This window comes from Staurois parvus, unplaced genomic scaffold, assembly GCF_062004578.1.
Source record: "Staurois parvus isolate SC_StPar_1 unplaced genomic scaffold, SC_StPar_1.0 ptg000053l, whole genome shotgun sequence".
Taxonomy (NCBI): domain Eukaryota; kingdom Metazoa; phylum Chordata; class Amphibia; order Anura; family Ranidae; genus Staurois; species Staurois parvus.
Genome location: NW_028317849.1, coordinates 926,352 through 945,583, shown reverse-complemented (window position 1 = coordinate 945,583; position 19,232 = coordinate 926,352).

Here is a 19,232-nt window from a genome sequence, read left to right as displayed (position 1 = left end):
GTGGATTTGAGTGGTGCCACAGAGTCTATGAAGTTTCTTACTTGTAGAACATAAAAAAAATGATGAGAGGGTAAGTTGTAGGCTTGTAGGATATGATGAAGAGGCTTTGGGGAACCCGTAGAGGTATCATAGAGATGTTGTACCATAACTAAATTGTGTGCGAACCACAATTCATAGGCTGCATGAGAATGTGGAGGAGTAAAAGAGGGATTGTGAAGGATAGGTCAAAAGCGAGAGAACCACGGAGAAATCCCAAGTTGCATCTGACTTCTCGCTAGGTAATAAGGGTATTGCGAATGAGCGAATTGTGTTTTAGATGTGGTGGGAGATAATTAATATTTGAATGTAGAAGGGCCATGAGATCATACAGAGATGCTATAGCAGACTCAATGAGATAGTTGGAGTACTTGGAGGAGCGGGTTAGCCAGTCCAAACAGATACGAAGCAGGCAAGAGAGATTATACACACGGGCGTTTAGGAGGCCAGAACCTCCCTCACTACGTGAAAGAAATAATTTGGCAAGTGCTATGCGTGGGCGTTTTCCCCTCCAGAGGAATTTGGAAATTGCTCGGTTTAACTTCGTTATGTCGCTGTGTTTCAGGAGTAGGGGTATAGTCTGGAGTGGATAGAGAAGTTTCGGGCAGCTCACCATCTTGAACAGATGTGATCTGCCCAAGAGTGAGTGCGGTAGGTCCTTTCACATCTCCAATTCCTCTATAATTTTGTTAATCGTAGGTGTGAAATTAAGCATGTACAGAGATGACGCTAGTTTCCCTTTATACCTAGGTATGTGATGTGGTTAGTTGCTATTTTAAATATCGAGTTTTGAGACCACACAGGGGGGCGGGCTTGGAACAATGGCAGAGCTTCACTCTTAGAAAAATTTATGCGAAGGCCTGAGCAGAGGCGGAAAGCTGAAAAGACCTCTTTAATGTATGGCAAGTCAAGGGATGGATTTGAAGTGAAAATTAAAATGTCATCCGCGAACAAAGAGATTCGCAATTCTTGTTGACCTATTGTAATTCCATGAAGGTCAGAGTAAAACAGTAGAAAGCGTGCTAGGGGTTCCAGGGCCAGGTTGAAGAGTAAGGGAGATAATGGGCAACCCTGTCTAGTACCCTTGTGAAGATGGATGGGGTTGGATATGTGACCTGCCACTAAGACATGGGCTGTTGGTGATGAGTACATGGCTCTAATCAAGTGCATGAAAGGGCCCTCGAATCCAAATTTCTGTAATGTTAAACAGAGCCAGTCGAAATTGACATTGTTGAAGGCCTTTTCAGCGTCTAGTGAGATAATTGCAGCATCATGGGGTGCGCCAGTTGCTGCTTGGTTCAGAACCAAAATTACCTTACGGATGTTAGGTGCGGCTGAGCGGCCCTGTACAAAGCCTCCTGGTGACGGGTGTATGAGAGCGGGTAGTATAGCTGCTAATCGAGAGGCTATGATTTTTGATAAAAGTTTTACATCCAGGTTCAGGAGAGATATTGGCCTATATGATCCAGGATCTGTCGGAGCTTTATCTTTTTTGGCTATCAATTTGATGTGTGCTTGCAGTCCGGTGGGGAAGTGTTCCCCTCCCTCTTGAATTGTTTGGAATACTGTCTGTAGGGTAGGGGAAAGGGTGTCAGCCATGAGTTTATAAAATTCGGCTGTTTAGCCGTCAGGTCCAGGGGCTTTACTGTTCGCAAGTTAGATCTATGTGCGGTAGAGAGATAAGGTCCAAAAAGGAGGTGGCCCAGGTAATGTGTCAGGGATCGCGGTGTCCTCTTGGCCGGCGCATGCGCGCTGGCGACGGCTCACGCCGGGACACAAGCATCAGGTCCCGGCGAGCCGCAGATGACAGGACGCCGCGCATGCGCAGTAGGAGTCGCAGGCGCGCCTCGGGCGGCCAATGACAGCCCGGGGGCGCGTCCTGGGCGGCCAATGACAGTGCAGGGCACAATATTTAAAGATGCCCTGCACTGTCATTGATCGCCGCAAGGTCTATCTGAGTACTGTACCTGAGTGATTGACCCTGACTACGCTGCCTTCTCCTGTATTTGACCCGGATTCTCCTGACTACTCTGCCTTCTCCCATCCTGACTCCCGGCTTGTTTGACCTATCTACGGACTGACTTATCCTGCTGACCCTGCGTGTGACCTGACGATTCTCCGCCTGCCGATTCTGTACCTCGCCTACCCCACGGGACCACTACTCGTGATCCATCCTGCTAGGTCCTGCCGGCCTCCTCACATCTGGCTCTCCGGTACCTATACATCCCCGGAGGTTCCCCCTGCCACTGGTGGGCCTGCTCAGAGGTCGTGACCTGGTCCTGGTCTGTTTTAAGTCCATCCCCACCATCAGGGGCCCTGGTGAAAGCACAGACCGGGACTTAGATTCCACGCTTTGGGTAGGTCTGTCAAGTGGGCAGCCAGAGGCACCACCTGGCGGATCATAACATAATGTCTATAGGATCAGAGTCATACAACTTCCGGAAGACATTTTCTAAAATGGCTATTATTTCACTAGATTCACTCTTCACTGTTCCCTGGGGGTCTTTCAAAGACATAAAGAGGGTGGGTATAAAAGATTTTTTTACATAATCTTGCTAACAGTTTACCCGGATTGTTGCCGAATTTGTGAAAATTTAGGTCAGTGTGCGATTGGTATAGTGTCTCTTGAGCTGCTGCCTAGGTGTCAAATTGTTATTTAGTGTCAGTCCAAGCTTTCCTATTTTCGTGCGTGTTATGATTCTCTAAGTCTGACTGCGTCTGCCTTAGAAAATGGCTTGCCTCTGTATATTTTCTGAGAATGTTTTTCTTGTAAGTGCAGGTGAAAGCAATGATCCTGCCGCGAAGCACCGCCTTGCCCGTTTCCCAAAAAAGGTTTGGGTTTGAGTGATGGGCTGCGTTTGTTTACAGAATTCAGACCAGGTATTATGGAGTGCCCGGAATAAATCCTGGTTATTTGCCAAAAAAGAAGGGAAACGCCATGTCGGTGGGTATTGGTTGGGTTGTGAGTTGTGCAGAGTTAGAGAAATCGGGGTATTGTCAGAAATTACAATGTCATGTACGGTGGAGTCCGTGATTTTTTGCAGTAGAGCGGGATTAGAGAAAAGCTAGTCAATTCTTGATAAAGTATTGTGTACAGGGGATAAAAAGGTGAAATCCCTCCCTTCTGGATGTGCTAGACGCAAAACATCCGTGAGTTGTAGGGCTTGAGCAAAATTGTTCAATGTTGTGTGTGATGAGGGTTGAGTGGTAGGGAGCATACGAGTTAAGTTAATTGATTCTGATCTATCCTCCTGTATATTCATACATGAATTGAAGTCTCTTCCCAGAACAAGGGGGAGATGCATGTAATTCAAGATTTTAGGGAATTGCGGGACCCGCGTCCTATCCCATACGGCGAACGACCGGACTTCCTCTCCAGTTTTAGTAAGTCAACTAACTGGCATTGTAAGGTGTCTCCGAAATTGAATGGTGTGAAGCAAGATTTTATACAAGCAATAAGTAACAAGATATAAAACATGAATAAAACATGAATTTGTAAACAAAATTATATATATCGCAATCGTGCACACAAGAGCCAGACACGGCCCTCATTTTGTTAAGAATTCTTCATGTTATCCCCTCATTTCCCCTCCCTCAGAAATGCGATCAGTATATGATGCTGAGTTCAAGAAACCTGAGCTCCCTGCCTTTAACAATCCTCTGCCCAAATAAGGCAATTGGCTTTATGTTGTAAGAAGATACCAGCTGATTTTGGTAGGAAAAAGGCTGTTATGCTTTGTGTGTGTGTGTGAGAGAAAGAGAGATCTTCCTGCGTTTAACATCACTAGCAGAGTCTCCTGCCATGAAAACAACGAAACTTGCAGTAGAGACAAAGAAAGTATCCTTGCGCTCATAAGACTGGAAACTGCTTAACCCAAGGCTGATTGGCAAGTACTTACCTACCTAAACTTCTATCTGTATATTTATATATATATATTGGTTACATCTTTTTTCTGTAAATATTCTTATTGCACCCTTTTGAGTAATAAATCCTACTTTCTGGAAGTGTTGAACTGTTTCTATAGCTCTTTATTGCAACGTACGAATTCATGCCGCTGAAGAATGCTACTATGAGTGTTTAACCCTCTGTATAACCTGTCTGCGGTGATAGCGGTATACCGACAATTAACCAATCATCCTAGTGTATTGCTGGTATTGCAGAGTTTCCTCTTTCTCTGTACAAAAAGGAGGTGGTGGCAGTGTGAAGGGTTAATTGCGTAATTAACCTGACCCAGTAACAATCGCATACAGGCTGCTGGTACATCGATTTGTGGTCCATTAGCTGGAAAATCATTGTGCAGGGTGTAGCTGGGCGTGGCATTGTTACGCACGTGACATTGAGGTTTTAGATTGGCTAGTCCTTCGGTCACAAGTTTGGTGAGAAGGTCAGGGGTCTGACGCCGCGATCATCACAATATACATTTGGTCAAACTCAATATAATTTCCCTCTACACTGACTGTATAACGTGCAATTGTCTTTCACTATTTATGAAGACAAATATGTATTCTAAACCATACTTCCCCCATCTTGACTTGAAAAAGAGCCACGCCCAAAACGCATCATCATAACAACAGCATAAACAACATCCAATGGCGGCTAAGATTGCACTCCAGCACTGCCTGCTTTCCAGCTAGCGGTGTCCCTTCCGGGTCTAATGTCAAATCTGGCACGTCACTTCCAGTGACAAGCCAAATGCTGGCTTGAGTTCCTGCTTCACAGCGGTATCTGGTGTGGGCGCCCCAATCTATACCCTGGCATTATCATCTCACAGCCAGTCTGAACACCAGTTGCCATTCCTTGTCACCACTAGTGATGGGCCGAACACCCCCCTCTTCAGTTTGTGGTTGAACATTCAAAACTAATGAAAGTATGACCGCGATCCTTGAACCGGGACAATTCACTGAGCGGTATGTTACCGCATCTGAGTATCCAAGTATGTGTTAAGATACCACACAGCATTTAAAAAAAAAACCTACTAAAATACTGCATGAGTCATGTGGTATTTTAGTAATGACAGCTGAATGTAAGGAGAATTGCCAGCAATTAAACTTTTTGCAAAAAAAAAGGTGTGGGGTCCCCCCATCGATGCCAAGCCCTTCAAGTCTGGTATGGATTTTGAGGGGAACCCCCATGCCCCAGATCCTGCCCCCCCATGTGAATGAGTATGGGGTACATTGTACTGCTACTCATTCACAAAAACAAAAGTGTAGTGTAAAAAATGACAGTAGACAGTCTTTAACAAGTCGTTTATTAAAAACAAAAATAAAAAAATGTCCCCTGCCAACCCCAAAAAAGAAAAAAGAAAAAAAAAATGGGCCGCTCTCAACATTGGCTTCCAGCCATCTGACACTTACACCGGCAATGACAGTTCTTAAATATTTAAGGGCCAGGGCAACCTGGTGATGGCAACCCGGTGACCCCGTCCTCTTGTGACCTCCTAGTGCAGTGATCAACCAAAGCATTGCACCTGATCTGTGGTCATTGTGGGGCGTGGCAGGCTGACAGCCCGTCAAACACTCCTACCGTTTGGTAAACACACGAACACACAAACGGCTGATGTTTGAGTCGAACTTAAGTTGACTCGAACATCAAGCCCAACACTAGTCACCACATCACAGCCACAATATTACCATCTCTGGGCCAAGTAAGCAGTCCTATCTGGATGATACCTTGATATAATTCTTTACTGGCATGTTGTATGTTATTTGAGAGTGCAGTGTTCTCCCACACATGGTGTTGGACTATACAAGCTTATAATAAACTGTTACATGGTTGTATAAGAACATTTGTGTCACAGTGGTTTGGATTTTGCACATTGATTATTGTGACATTGCACTTTATAAGAGTACCCTGTTGCTGAGCGCTTATGATCTGGATTTTTGGACTAAAACCTATAAGGAATATACAACTAACATCAACCAGAGGACAGGAATTCTTGGGAACGTTAGTCCTTCTGGCAAGATGACAAGTGGGAACTTGAACTCAGTTGCTTGTGAGGAAATATAACACTGTATTCAGTAAACATCACAAGGAAGCATTTTTCTTGTATTCTACAAAAATTAAAATGGGTAAATGGGAGCTCGGTTAGTTTATAATGGATGTATAAACTCTGGTAACTCAAGGAAGGTAACAATTATGTCTGTTGTAATTATCTATATTCACTATGAATTAGTAAAAATTATCCATCAAAGATCTGTATAAACATAGTGGTGTATCGCTGATCCTAGTAAAATAATGTGGCCCCCTCTCTGGGGGTATATATGAACCTACAATGTTCAATATGACGAATTTAAATCCCTTAAAAGCCAAAAAAACCTTCCATCTACAGGACACCTTCCCCCTTCCTAAACCTTATCAAAATGAGGAATAGATGGAAATGAATGAGATGTGTGAGAAGATACTCCTCAGGAATCCTATCGTCCTACAGAGCACCCTCCCGTATTAAGAGTGGGCCAGGTAAATTAGGCGGAAAACATCAAATATGACAAAGGCCTCATCAGCTTATCACACAATACGAGTGAACAAGAATAGAAACCTCCTCCCTTCCTTATGCAAAAATGTGAAGAACATGAGAATAAGGTGCTACAGTACACCTCCCCCAAATAATAGAATACCTTGCATAAAATGCAGATATCCTATGTGCAATATACAATAAATAACTATGGTGCAACTATAACATATTCAATAATATTGTACACCTCCTCCAATAATTGAGATGTATTACACAAATTCAAATATCCAATATACAATGTGCAGTATTATTATTATTATACAGTATTTATAAAGCGCCAATAGTTCGCTCAGCGCTGTACAGTACAAAGGGGGACAGAACATGTGACAGAACAATACCAATACAATGTGATACACGAGGGGTTCGAGGGCCCTGCTCTTTCGAGCTTACAATCTAGGAGGGAGGGGATGGTGGCACAGGAGGAGATAGCTGTGGGGGATGGAGTGGTAGGAAGAGTGGAGGAGGTCGGCAAGTTAGCAGGGGGTGGGGTAGGCTTCCCTGAAGAGATGGGTTTTCAGGGTGCGCCTAAAGGAGAGGAGAGTAGGTGATAATCTGATGGGTTGGGGCAGGGAGTTCCAGAGGATGGGTGACACCCTGGAGAAGTCCTGGAGGCGGGCATGGGAGGAGGAGACCAGGGAACTAGAAAGAAGGAGGTCTTGTGAGGAGCGGAGTGTGCGTGCTGGGCGGTACTTGGATATTAGGTCAGTGATGTAGTTCGGGGCAGTATGGTGGACAGCTTTGTACGTCAGCGTTAGGATTTTGAATTTGATCCGTTGCGCAATCGGAAGCCAGTGGAGGGATTGGCAGAGGGGGGTGGCGGAGACAGAGCGGTTGGAAAGGTGAATGAGTCTGGCAGCCGTATTCAGGATCGACTGAAGCGGGGATAGCCAGCGGCGAGGCAGGCCAGTGAGGAGGGAGTTGCAGTAGTCGAGTCGAGTCATATGCAATAAAATACTTTTGTGCAACTGAATAGTCTGTGCATAAATCAATTCTAAAACCATATACAAATATAGTCCATAAAACACATTTCTTATGCTTCAGTGCACTGTTAGTAATAAACAGCACTCACCGCAAGGTTAGATCCCTGTTTTCCAGTGGGTCTAACATGCTTTAGATAGCTTTCCATTCCGCTGCATATGCGCTTGATAGCCCCACCAATGTCAGACTCACTGATCTTCCATGTGCCAGACCATGAAACTTTATACCAGAGCTTTGCATTTATTCTGGACCGTAAGGGAATATGCCAAAGAGAAAGGGAAGCTTCTATAGTGTAAATTTTTTTTATTAAAAAAGAAAATTGCCAAAAACACAGTTACAGTGTTATAATTATAAAAGCGACTTTAAAAACTAAACGGCATGCGTTCCACATCCATGAACTGGAAGTGACATAAGTTAGTCCCAGCCAACGCGTTTCGTCATCGTGACATCATCAGGAGTACTCTGTAGGACGATAGGATTCCCAAGGAGTATCTTCTCACACATCTCATCCATTTCCATCTATTCCTCATTTTGATATGGTTTAGGAAAGGGGAAAGTGTCCTGTAGTATGGAAGTTTTTGTTTTATTTTGCTTTTCAGGGATTTAAATTCATCATATTAAACATTGTAGGTTCATATATACTCCCAGAGAGGGGGCCACATTATTTTACCATCTAGGAACAGTGCTACACCACTATGTTTATATGTATTCCGCACATTCTAGCTAGAGTGTGATAGGTGTCAGCAGCAGTCCTCATCGTTGCGCAGTACCAATCCATACATTCATCAAAGATATGCGTTTGTGTATAGAAAATGGGCCAGTTCATAACTGGCATATTTGTGTATTGTTAAGATGAACACTTTAGAATTCAGCTCAACTCAATAGACAATTACTCACTTGCAGTGAATTGTTGGTTCCTTTCAATTGTAGGTTACAGCTAGGAATAGCAAAAATGGATTTATTCTCTAAGCATAGCTTGCTGCTAACATTTAGGCACCCCATCAGATGAAATGCAGTAATGTGATACAACCAGTCAGATGTAAGTTTAACTACTTGCTCTCCTGAGGATTTACCCCCCTTCCTGACCAGGCCTCTTTTTGCTGCGCTAGTTTAACGGACAATTGCGTGGTCATGCAATACGGTACATAAATAAAATTTATGTCCTTTTTTCACACAAATAGAGCTTTCTTTTGGTGGTATTTGATCACCTGTGCGCTTTTTATTTTTGGCACTATAAACAGAAAAAGTTTTGAAGAAAAAAATATTTTTGAAAAAAACAATATTTTCTCATTTCAGTCATAAAAAATATACAAAAAAACTAAAATTTTGTCACAAATTTAGGCCAAAATGTATTCTGCTACATGTTTTTGGTTAAAGAAATCCCAGTAAGTGTATATTTATTGCTTTGTGTGAAAGTTATAGCGTCTACAAACTATGGTATAGATAATGGAATTTACACAGCTTTTACTTTCTGACTGCCCATCACATTTCTTGAGGTGCTAAAATACCAGGATAGTACAAACACCCTCAAATGACCCCTTTTCGGAAAGTAGACACCCTAAGCTATCTGCTGAGAGGCATATTGAGTCCATGGAAGATTTATTTTTTTCCACAAGTTTCTGGAAATTGACAAAAACATTTTTATTTTTTTTTTACACAAAGTTGTCATTTAAATGATTTATTTCTCACACAAGCCATGGGTATATGTGCAATTACACCCCAAAATACATTTTTCTACTTCTACCAAGTATGGGGATACCACGTGTGTGAGACTTTTTGGGAGCCTAGCCACAAACAGGAGCCTGAAATCCAATGACCACTTTGAAAGCCTGAAGGTGCGTAACTTCCTCATTACACTTCCTCACTACCTATCACAGTTTCGAAGGCCTTGACATGCCAGGATAGCACCAAACCCCCCAAATGACCCCTTTCTGGAAAGTAGACACCCCAAGGAATTTAAAAAGAGGCATGCTGAGCAGGGGCGGACTGACAACTCATGGGGCCTCTGGGCAATAGGGGATCATGGGGCCCCTGTGTCCTTGCCCAAACTCAAAAAAGCCTATGAAAAAGGTACCAGGAGCATCTCATGGGGCCCCTTACTGACCCCGGGCCCTCGGACAGTGCCCGAGTTTTCAAATGGTTAGTCTGCCCCTAATGGTGAGTATTTTGCAGATCTAATTTTTTCTCACAAGGTTTTGAAATGAAGAAAAAAAACAAAAACATATTTTTTCTATTTTTTTTTCTATTTTCCAAAAACTTGTGGCAACAAATGAGATCTGCAAAATACTTACCATGCTTCTTATCAAATTCCTTGGGGGTGTATACTTTCCAAAAAGGGGTCATTTGGGGGGGGGTTAGGTGCTATCCTGGCATTTCAGGGCCTCCGAAACTGTGATAGGTAGTCTGAAAGTGTAATGAGGAAATAAAGCTCTTTAAAAGCCTGAAGGTGCTTATTGGATTTTGGGGTCCTGTACTTGGCTAGACTGCCAAAATGCCTGTCACATGTGGTACCCCCATACTTGGGAGAAGTAGCAGAATGTATTTTGGGGAGTAATTCCACATATACCCATGGCATGTGTGAGCAGTAAATCATTTAATTGACAATTTTGTGTAAAAAAATAAAATTTTTTTTGTCATTTTCCAAAAACTTGTTTTAAAAAAATAAATTCTTCTATTGATTCAACATGCCTCTCAGCAAATAGTTTGGGGTGTCTACTTTCCAAAAAGGGGTAGTTTTGGGGGTGGGGGCATTCTATGCCACACATCATTCACTCTTCTAACCACCTGAAGACCAAGCTTTTTCTGACACTTTTTGTTCACGTGAAAAAAATCAGTATTTTTTGCAAGGAAATTAATTTAAACCCAAAAACAATATATATATTTTTTTAAAGCAGACACCCTAGTGAATAAAATGGTGGGTACTACAATTTCTTATGGCACATAGTACTCGCGCAGCGATTTTTCAAAAGCAAATTTAAAAAAAAAAATACACCTTTTTTTACTTTTAATGCATAAAAACACAATATATTGGCCAATTATTTGGTAACATATAAAAGATAATGGTATGCCACGTAAATAGATACCAAACATGACATGCTTTAAAACTGCTCATGCCCTGTGCAGTGGCGACAAACTGCATACATTTTTAATATCCATAGGCAATGCCTTAAAAGCCTTTAAAGCTACCATTTTAGATTTACAGAGGAGGTCTAGTGTTAGAATTACTGTCCTTGATCTGACGTTCACGGCAATACCTCACATGCATGGTGCACCCGCTGTTTACATACCGGCACAGGGTCAAGGCTTGTGCACACAGGTGTGCGCGCATGGGAGGGGCAATTTTTTATTTTGTTTTTAGTTATTTTGATTTGTTTTATTATTTTTACACTGTACCTTTCATTTTTTTTTTTTGATTACTTTTAATGCTATAACAGGGAATGCAAATATCCCCTATAACTTCAATGGGCATTGTCATATATTCTTTTTTGAGAAATCTGGGGTCTATCAGACTCTGGATATCTCCTCTGCCCTTACATGATCTAATCAAACCAAAATCGGTGTGATCAGATGCTTTCCCAATTTACAAATGGCGCTGTTTATATTTATCCTGCGCAACTGAAGTGATGAAATGCTTGTAGCTTCCGAATTCTTAGACTATAGAGATGATTGGCACCACTCTGGTCTCCAATCAGCTCTTTGGTCAGCTGGCAGAAACACCGGCTGCATTCTCAGGTTCCCCCGATGGCACCTGGACTGCCCGAGAAGGCCCTGGAAGGCAACGGGGGAGGGGTGGCATCATCTACTGCTGCTTGTAAAAGCAATCCTGCAGCTAATTAGCCACTAGGATTGCTTTTACATGAAATCTGATCGCCGGCTGAAAAAAACGATACCAGGATGATGCCTGCAGCTGTAGGCATCATCCTGGTATAACCATTCAAAGTCCAGTGATGTACCAGTACATCACTGATCCTTGGGTGTATATGCTATGTTCTTTTTTTTTTTTTGTATGCAGCCTGTGGACTGAATGAAAAAAAGAGAAGAAATCTCTGCCAGAAAAAGTGTGTGGTATGCCCACCATTAGAATATACCGCCCTGTGTCCACCCACTTCTAATGGTGGACACACATTAGGTCACACTTTGCCACAAGCGCCAGTTCCAAGATTAAACAAATGTTTAAATAGTGGCACACTTGAATAAAAATTGTCCACGTATAAGTGGTACCCCATATGGAAAAATAATGACACCAAGTCCCAAACTATGTTGCCACTGCTCCCCTTGTAGTCTGGGCATCCGGGGGGCTCTTCGTGACTATCTTTTCCCTCGTAAATCCAAAACTTATAAGTATAGCCTGTTGTCCTCTCACAGGTCTTCTACATCTTGACTCCATATCTGGCATGCTTGCAGGGGAGAAATTGTTTGAATGCAAGGCGGCCAGAAAAATTAATGAGGGACTCATCAACGCAGATACTTGGCTGGGGGGTATAGACATCTGCAAATTTTTGGTTAAGGAGATTTGCAAGGGGATGAATTTTGTGGAGCCGGTCAAATTCAGGGTCACCCCGAGGATGATAGAGTGTATTGTCGTTGAAATGCATAAAACACATTATTCTCTCATATCTTTGCCTGGCCATGGCAGCAGAAAACACATATGATGAATCGGGTCTGCGGACCATTACAACCACAATTCATTTCATTTAGTAATGCCCATGTTGAGGGTTAGGCCCAAAAAAAATGTAAATTCGAAAACCGTAATGAGTTTACATGCGACTGGTCTGGCAAGGTTTGAATTTGGGTTGGCAGCGATAAATTGTTGTGCATATAAATTGCTTTGATCCACAATCAACACATACAGATATTCCGTGAAAAACAGCTCCAAAAATCAAGGGGAGTAGTTAAATGTGCTATTTCCACCTGAATTCCGGGTTGGGCAGTGAATGGGGGAAGTACGGGTGCTGCAGAATTTGTGGGTTGTAAATCGGGATTTGCAAGCACATCCGGAAGGATACTGTCAGGTGCCGACTGGCGGTAGCCTCTAGCGACCCACAGACCGGAATTCCTCAGGGCGTGGAATCTAAGCCTCAGTCTGCTGATTCACCAGAGCCCCTGATGCTGGGGATGGACTTGAAGCAGCCTGAGACCAGGTCGCGACCCCCAAGTACAACCAGCTGTGGTAGAGGCAGCCGCCAATGGCGGATAACAGGTGAGAGCCAGACGTGAAGAGGTATAACGTAGTCAGACAGGCCGGGTTGGTAACAGCGGAGCAAATAGTACAGAGCGATAGGCAAAAGAATAAAGAATAAACAGGTCACGGGCCAGGTTCAGCAACAGGGGGTCAGGCAATCAGGATCAGGATCAGGCAGAGAATAGTCAGGACGAGCAAGAGATCAGAGCAGGAGAGGACAACATGATCAGGAACAGGCTGGGTCGGCAACAAATCAATCAAGGATACAGGAGCAATCAGGAACACAGGAAACAAGACCATACGGCAGTTTGGAGGAGCACAGGGCTGGTTTAAATAGTATGCCCTGTGCTCTCATTGGTGCCAGGCATACGTCCGCAATCGCGAGTGCACATGCGCGGCCGCCGCGATCGCCCAAGCCCCAGAGCTCGCCGGCTAATGCGCATCGGCGTTCTGCGCATGCGCATACCCGTATGCTGCCGAGATTCCTGAAAGATACTAGGAACTACGGGCCTGTGTGCAAATTCTTTGTGGTTGCGGGACAATACTTGTGCTCGCCACCGCACCAACTTGTACTGCACTTATGGGACTCACCACGTCGCCAAGTCATACTGCAGTGCTGGTATTATTATTATTATAATACAGGATTTATGGCGCCAACAGTTTGCTCAGCGCTACAATATAATGGGAGACAATACAGTTCAATACAAGATGGTTAGGAGAGCCAGATCCTGGGAGCTTACAATCTAAGAGATATGAGAAAGACCAGGATGTACTAGGCCACTAATACTCGCCAGTTCACCAAAAGGTAGCGTGGCACTAGTCCTGGCACTCTGCTGCATATGAGAGTCATCAAAATATACTGACAAGTGCTAACAGAGATCAGGCCTGATTCTGCGAACACTGCGGTTTTGTGTGTAATATATAAAGTGACAATGACCTACTGACACTGCAATCTAGGGGTTAAATGTGATGACTGGTGTACTGACAGGCAATCTGACGCTATCTGGGAGGGGTGTGAAAACCACGGGAGCGCAACTCACGTATATATATATATATATGTGATTTTGTGTACCCGTGCCGCCCTGTAGCAGTATTTCTGCTATAGGGCGGTCAGGAAGCTGTTACAGAAGTGGTTTGTGTTACGCCACTGCGTTATTTTAACTGTCAATTGCGCTGTCGTGCAACACTGCACCCAAATTAAATTTACGTCCTTTCTTCCCCACAAATTGAGCTTTCTTTTGGTGGTATTTGATCGCCTGTGCTTTTTTAATTTTTTGCGCTATAAAAAAAGGCTGACAATTTTGAGAAAAAAACAATATTTTGGACTTTTTGCTAAAAAACATGTCCAGTAAAAAAATTTAAAAATCAAATTTCGTCATAAATTTCGGCCAAAATGTATTCTGCGACATGTCTTTGCTAAAAAAAATCCCAATACGTGTAAATTGGTTTACGTGAAAGTTATAGCGTTTACAAATGGCGGTATAGATACTGGATTTTTAATTTTTTTATAGCAATAATGGCGGCTATCAGCGACTTGTGGCGGTGATCAGCAACTTATGGCAGGACTGCGGAACTGCGGCGAACATTCTGACACTGGGGGGGACTGACTTGGGGTCACTGACATCCCCAGTGACACCAATACAGTGATTAGTGCAAAAAAATACACTGACACTGTACTAATGGCACTGGGGAGGAAGGGGTTAACTTTTTTTAGGCAATGAAAGGGTTAACTGTGTGAGGGGAGTGGTGGTTGACACCCGCGGCTGAGATCAGTGGCACAGGTACGGCGGTCGCGTGCCTCGCCCCCTACCTGTTTTGCAGAATGACATTTTAAAACGTATAAACACTGTGGCTGGACGGCAAGCAGTTAAGGAAATTGGATTAGTGAGGGATGATTTCCAGTAGGTTGCTACTGTCGGGAATGCAACAGCATGTACTATAATGTACTATATACAGTATTCTGTGATAATATCACTTGACCAGTAGATGGCACTGTATGCTACAGGTTACTAGTTGTGTATGTGTAAAACTTGCTGCTTCTTTCCTCTTCTCTATCATCTCTTCAGGAAGTAATGTGTCTGTAATATGTCTGCTGCAATGTGCTCTGTATGTTTGTAACTTAAGCCACACAAGTAAAGCCTGAATTCTGCTATCACTACCAGTGTCTTCTATAACACATAACCAACAGGTTATGGGCCCAGCTCCAGACACTATAAAAAGGAAAACTACAAGCAAGTAAGTGCTGCATTTACAATCCAATTCACTGAAAGATGGCAAGTGCTTCAGATATGAAGTTTACAATAGCAAAGCTCAACAATACCAACTACCAGCTGTGGAAGTTTAAGCTTGAAATGCTGTTATCCAAAGATGACTTGTGGCAGGTACTAGATACACACAGACCCAATGACAACCCGGAAGAATGGGACAGAAAAAACAGGCAAGCAAAAGCAGTCATAAGCCTTTTAGTGGAGGATGATCAACTCATTCATATAAGGAAAGAAAGCACAGCTAAAGGTATGTGGACTGCATTACAAAAGCTGCATGAACGTGCAAACCTAAACAGTAAACTATATCTGCTACGCAAACTGTACAAGATGAGGCTGGAAAAAGGGCAGAAAATGGGTGAACATGTAAATGCTATGCTAGAAATTGTGGACCAGCTGGGTGCAATAGGTGAAGAAATAAAAGGCAACCATGTTGTGGCGCTACTTCTGTGCAGCCTTCCAGAATCATACAATGCCCTTATAAATGCTCTAGAAACTAGACCGGAAACTGAACTGACGCTAGAATATGTTAAGGGAAAATTAATTGATGAATACAGCAGAAGAAAGGAAAATTTGCATAGTGAAGAGAATGAGAGACCAGAGGCAGCTCTGAAGGTGCATGAAGGCATAAGACAAAGCAAAGAAACCAGGGTATGTTTTCACTGCAAAAAGGCCGGTCACCTGAAAAAGAACTGTTCAATCTGGAAAGCTGAGCAGCGAAAGCGGGAGCTACCCACAAGAGAAAGAGCTAAAGCAGTCATGAAAGAAAATGAAAGTGCATCATGGAGTGGTACTTTTAAAGTGACTCAGAATAGTACCTCACATGGATGGTACATTGATTCAGGGGCAACAAGTCACATGACAAGTGACGAGACATTCTTCACAGAAATTGATTTTAGTGTACAAGATAAAGTCTTCCTAGCAAATGGGAAAAGTATTACAGCGAAAGGTAAAGGTCAGGGATTTCTGAACTGCAAAACGCCATCAGGGGGCAAGCAGAGCATCCTTGTAAAGAATGTTCTATATGTTCCAAGCCTAGAAGGAAGCCTCTTATCAGTTAAAACCCTTGCAAGCAATGGACTCAGTGTCCAGTTCAGAGGTAATGAATGTACAATTCAAAATGGAAAGCAAATTTTAGCAAGAGGAAGATTAAATGAACATCTGTACAAACTCATCACTGAAAGTGAGAAGGCTAATGCGGCAACTCATAACCCACATGACAAGTGCATCCACCTGTGGCATAGAAGACTGGGGCATCGAAACCCAGAAGCTATAAAGGACTTTGCAAAGAGAGGTCTATCAGAAGACATGAAAATATTGCCTTGCCACACACTCAGCAAGTGCACGTGTTGCATCAAAGCAAAGGCCACCCGAACCCCTCTTCCACAGACCAGTCAGAGTAAAACCATTAAACCCATGGAACTGATACACAGTGATGTGTGCGGACCAATGAAAACCATCACACCTGGCGGGAACAGATATTTACTGACTTTCATCGACGATTATTCCAGGTACACAATAACGTATCTAATGAAGCACAAAAGTGAGACATTAGAAAAACTTCAAGAGTTTGTAGCTATGACAAGCAACAAGTTTCAAAGGAAACCTGGAATAATACGCACTGACAATGGAGGGGAATATATGAATAAAGAGATGGAATCATACCTAAAGAAACAAGGTATTATACACCAAACAACTGTACCATACACTCCTGAGCAAAATGGTGTAGCGGAAAGAAAGAATCGCACTCTTGTAGAAATGACAAGATGTATGATTACGGACGCTGGCTTACCTAACAAATACTGGGGAGAAGCAATAATGACTGCAACATACCTACAAAACAGGCTCCCATCAAAAGCTATTGAGAGTACGCCATATGAAATGTGGAATGGATCAAAACCCAACGTAGGACATATCAGAGTATTTGGCTGTAAAGCATATGCCCACATTCTAAGTCAGAAACGCTCCAAGTTGGAGAACAAAGCCATAGAAGGCATTCTGGTCGGCTACAGTGAGCAGAGTAAGGGATATAGAATCCTTTGTCCAAAGACCAACAAGGTCACAGTAAGCCACAGTGTTTATTTTAATGAAAGTGAAGCACCAGATAATACAATTTTTGAAAACTGTCGAGAGGATTTACGCGCTGAATCGGCAAGAGACACTGATTTATGCGAAGCAGGACAAGAGCCAGAACAAGAAGTGGAACTTACAATCAACGAGCCAATAGAATCCACTGAACAACAAGAAAACAGAAGATCCTCTCGAATGACAAAAGGGATACCACCCCGCAGGTTATCATATGCTGCTAAAACACATCAAACACAGGAGCCAACATCCTGGGAAGACATAGAAACTTTGCCGAGAAGGGAAGCCGATCAGTGGAGAAAAGCAGCTGAAGAAGAAATAAAATCACTTCAAGAAAATAAAACTTGGTCACTAACAGAACTCCCTCCCGGTCGCAAAACCATCTGAAGCAAATGGACTTTTAAAGTAAAATATGATGCAGAAGGAAACATCCATAGATACAAAGCAAGATTAGTTGCCAAGGGATACTCCCAGAAATTTGGAGAAGATTACGATGAGACATTTGCTCCAGTTGTAAAACATTCTACTATAAGAACACTCCTTAGTATTGCTGCCGGAAAGGGAATGCAAGTAAAGCATCTAGATGTCAAAACTGCCTTTTTGTATGGAGACATCAAGGAGGATCTGTACATGGAACAGCCACCAGGATTTGAGAAAGAAAAGAACCATGTATGCAAACTGCAAAAGAGCATCTATGGGCCCAAGCAAGCGGCGAGAGTATGGAATGAAAAAGTGAAAGAAATACTCAGAAAAGAAGGGTTCTCAAAAAGTAAAGCAGATCCATGTCTGTATTCAAAGAATCAAGAGAACAAATGGACATACATCCTAATATACGTCGATGACATCTTGACGTGTTTTGAACAAGAAGGGGACTATGACCAAATAGTTCACAAACTGAAACAAAATTTTGAAATTAAAGAGTTGGGGAACATTACTCACTATCTAGGAATTCAAATAGAGCGGGAAGAGGATGGAAGCTATCTTCTTAACCAAAGTCAGAAAATTACAGAAATGTTAGAACAGTTTCACATGCAAGATGCAAAGGAAGTGAAAACACCAATGGAACCAGATTATCTAAAAAACAATGAAAACATTTTACGTAACAATGATTATTACCGCAGGGCAATCAGAAAATTGCTATACATCGTCACCGTGACAAGACCAGACATCGCCCTAGCAGTGGGAATACTTTGCAGAAAAGTCGCAACACCGTGTCAACGCGACTGGAATGCAGTAAAGAGGGTAATGCAATACCTAAAGGGAACAAATCAGATGAAGCTGCGACTTCCAGCATCGTCAAACCCAAAACTGATTGGATATGTGGACGCCGATTGGGCTGGAGACACCACTGACCGCAAATCTACAAGTGGTTACATCTTCCAGTATGGACAAGGAACCATAAGCTGGTCTAGTCGGAAACAAGTGACTGTTGCACTCTCTTCAACTGAAGAGGAATACATAGCAGCAGCACATGCATGTCAAGAAGCCATTTGGATTCGTCAACTTCTACTAGACATGGGACTGAATATGTCACAACCCACACCCATCTTTGAAGACAATCAGGGATGCATAAAGCTTACACACTCTGAGAAGATTAACCCAAGAACCAAGCACATTGATGTAAGATATCATCTGCTCAGAGACATGCAAGAACAAGGGGTTATCGACATCCAGTACTGCCCATCAGAGGAGATGACTGCAGACGCACTCACCAAACCTTTGCCAAGGGAACGTCATTGTTTTCTACAAAAGAGACTAAATGTCATATAATTATGCACATGCCGTTGAGAAGGGGTGTTGGGAATGCAACAGCATGTACTATAATGTACTATATACAGTATTCTGTGGTAATATCACTTGACCAGTAGATGGCACTGTACGCTACAGGTTACTAGTTGTGTATGTGTAAAACTTGCTGCTTCTTTCCTCTTCTCTAACATCTCTTCAGGAAGTAATGTGTCTGTAATATGTCTGCTGCAATGTGCTCTGTATGTTTGTAACTTAAGCCACACAAGTAAAGCCTGAATTCTGCTATCACTACCAGTGTCTTCTATAACACATAACCAACAGCTACATGTTACTTAACCTCTTAGTGCCAGAGCCTCCCGGCCCTTTAAGAGTTTCAGAAGCCGGGAGGTGGGCGAGGTTTTAGGGTCATGTGACCGCCATGATTCA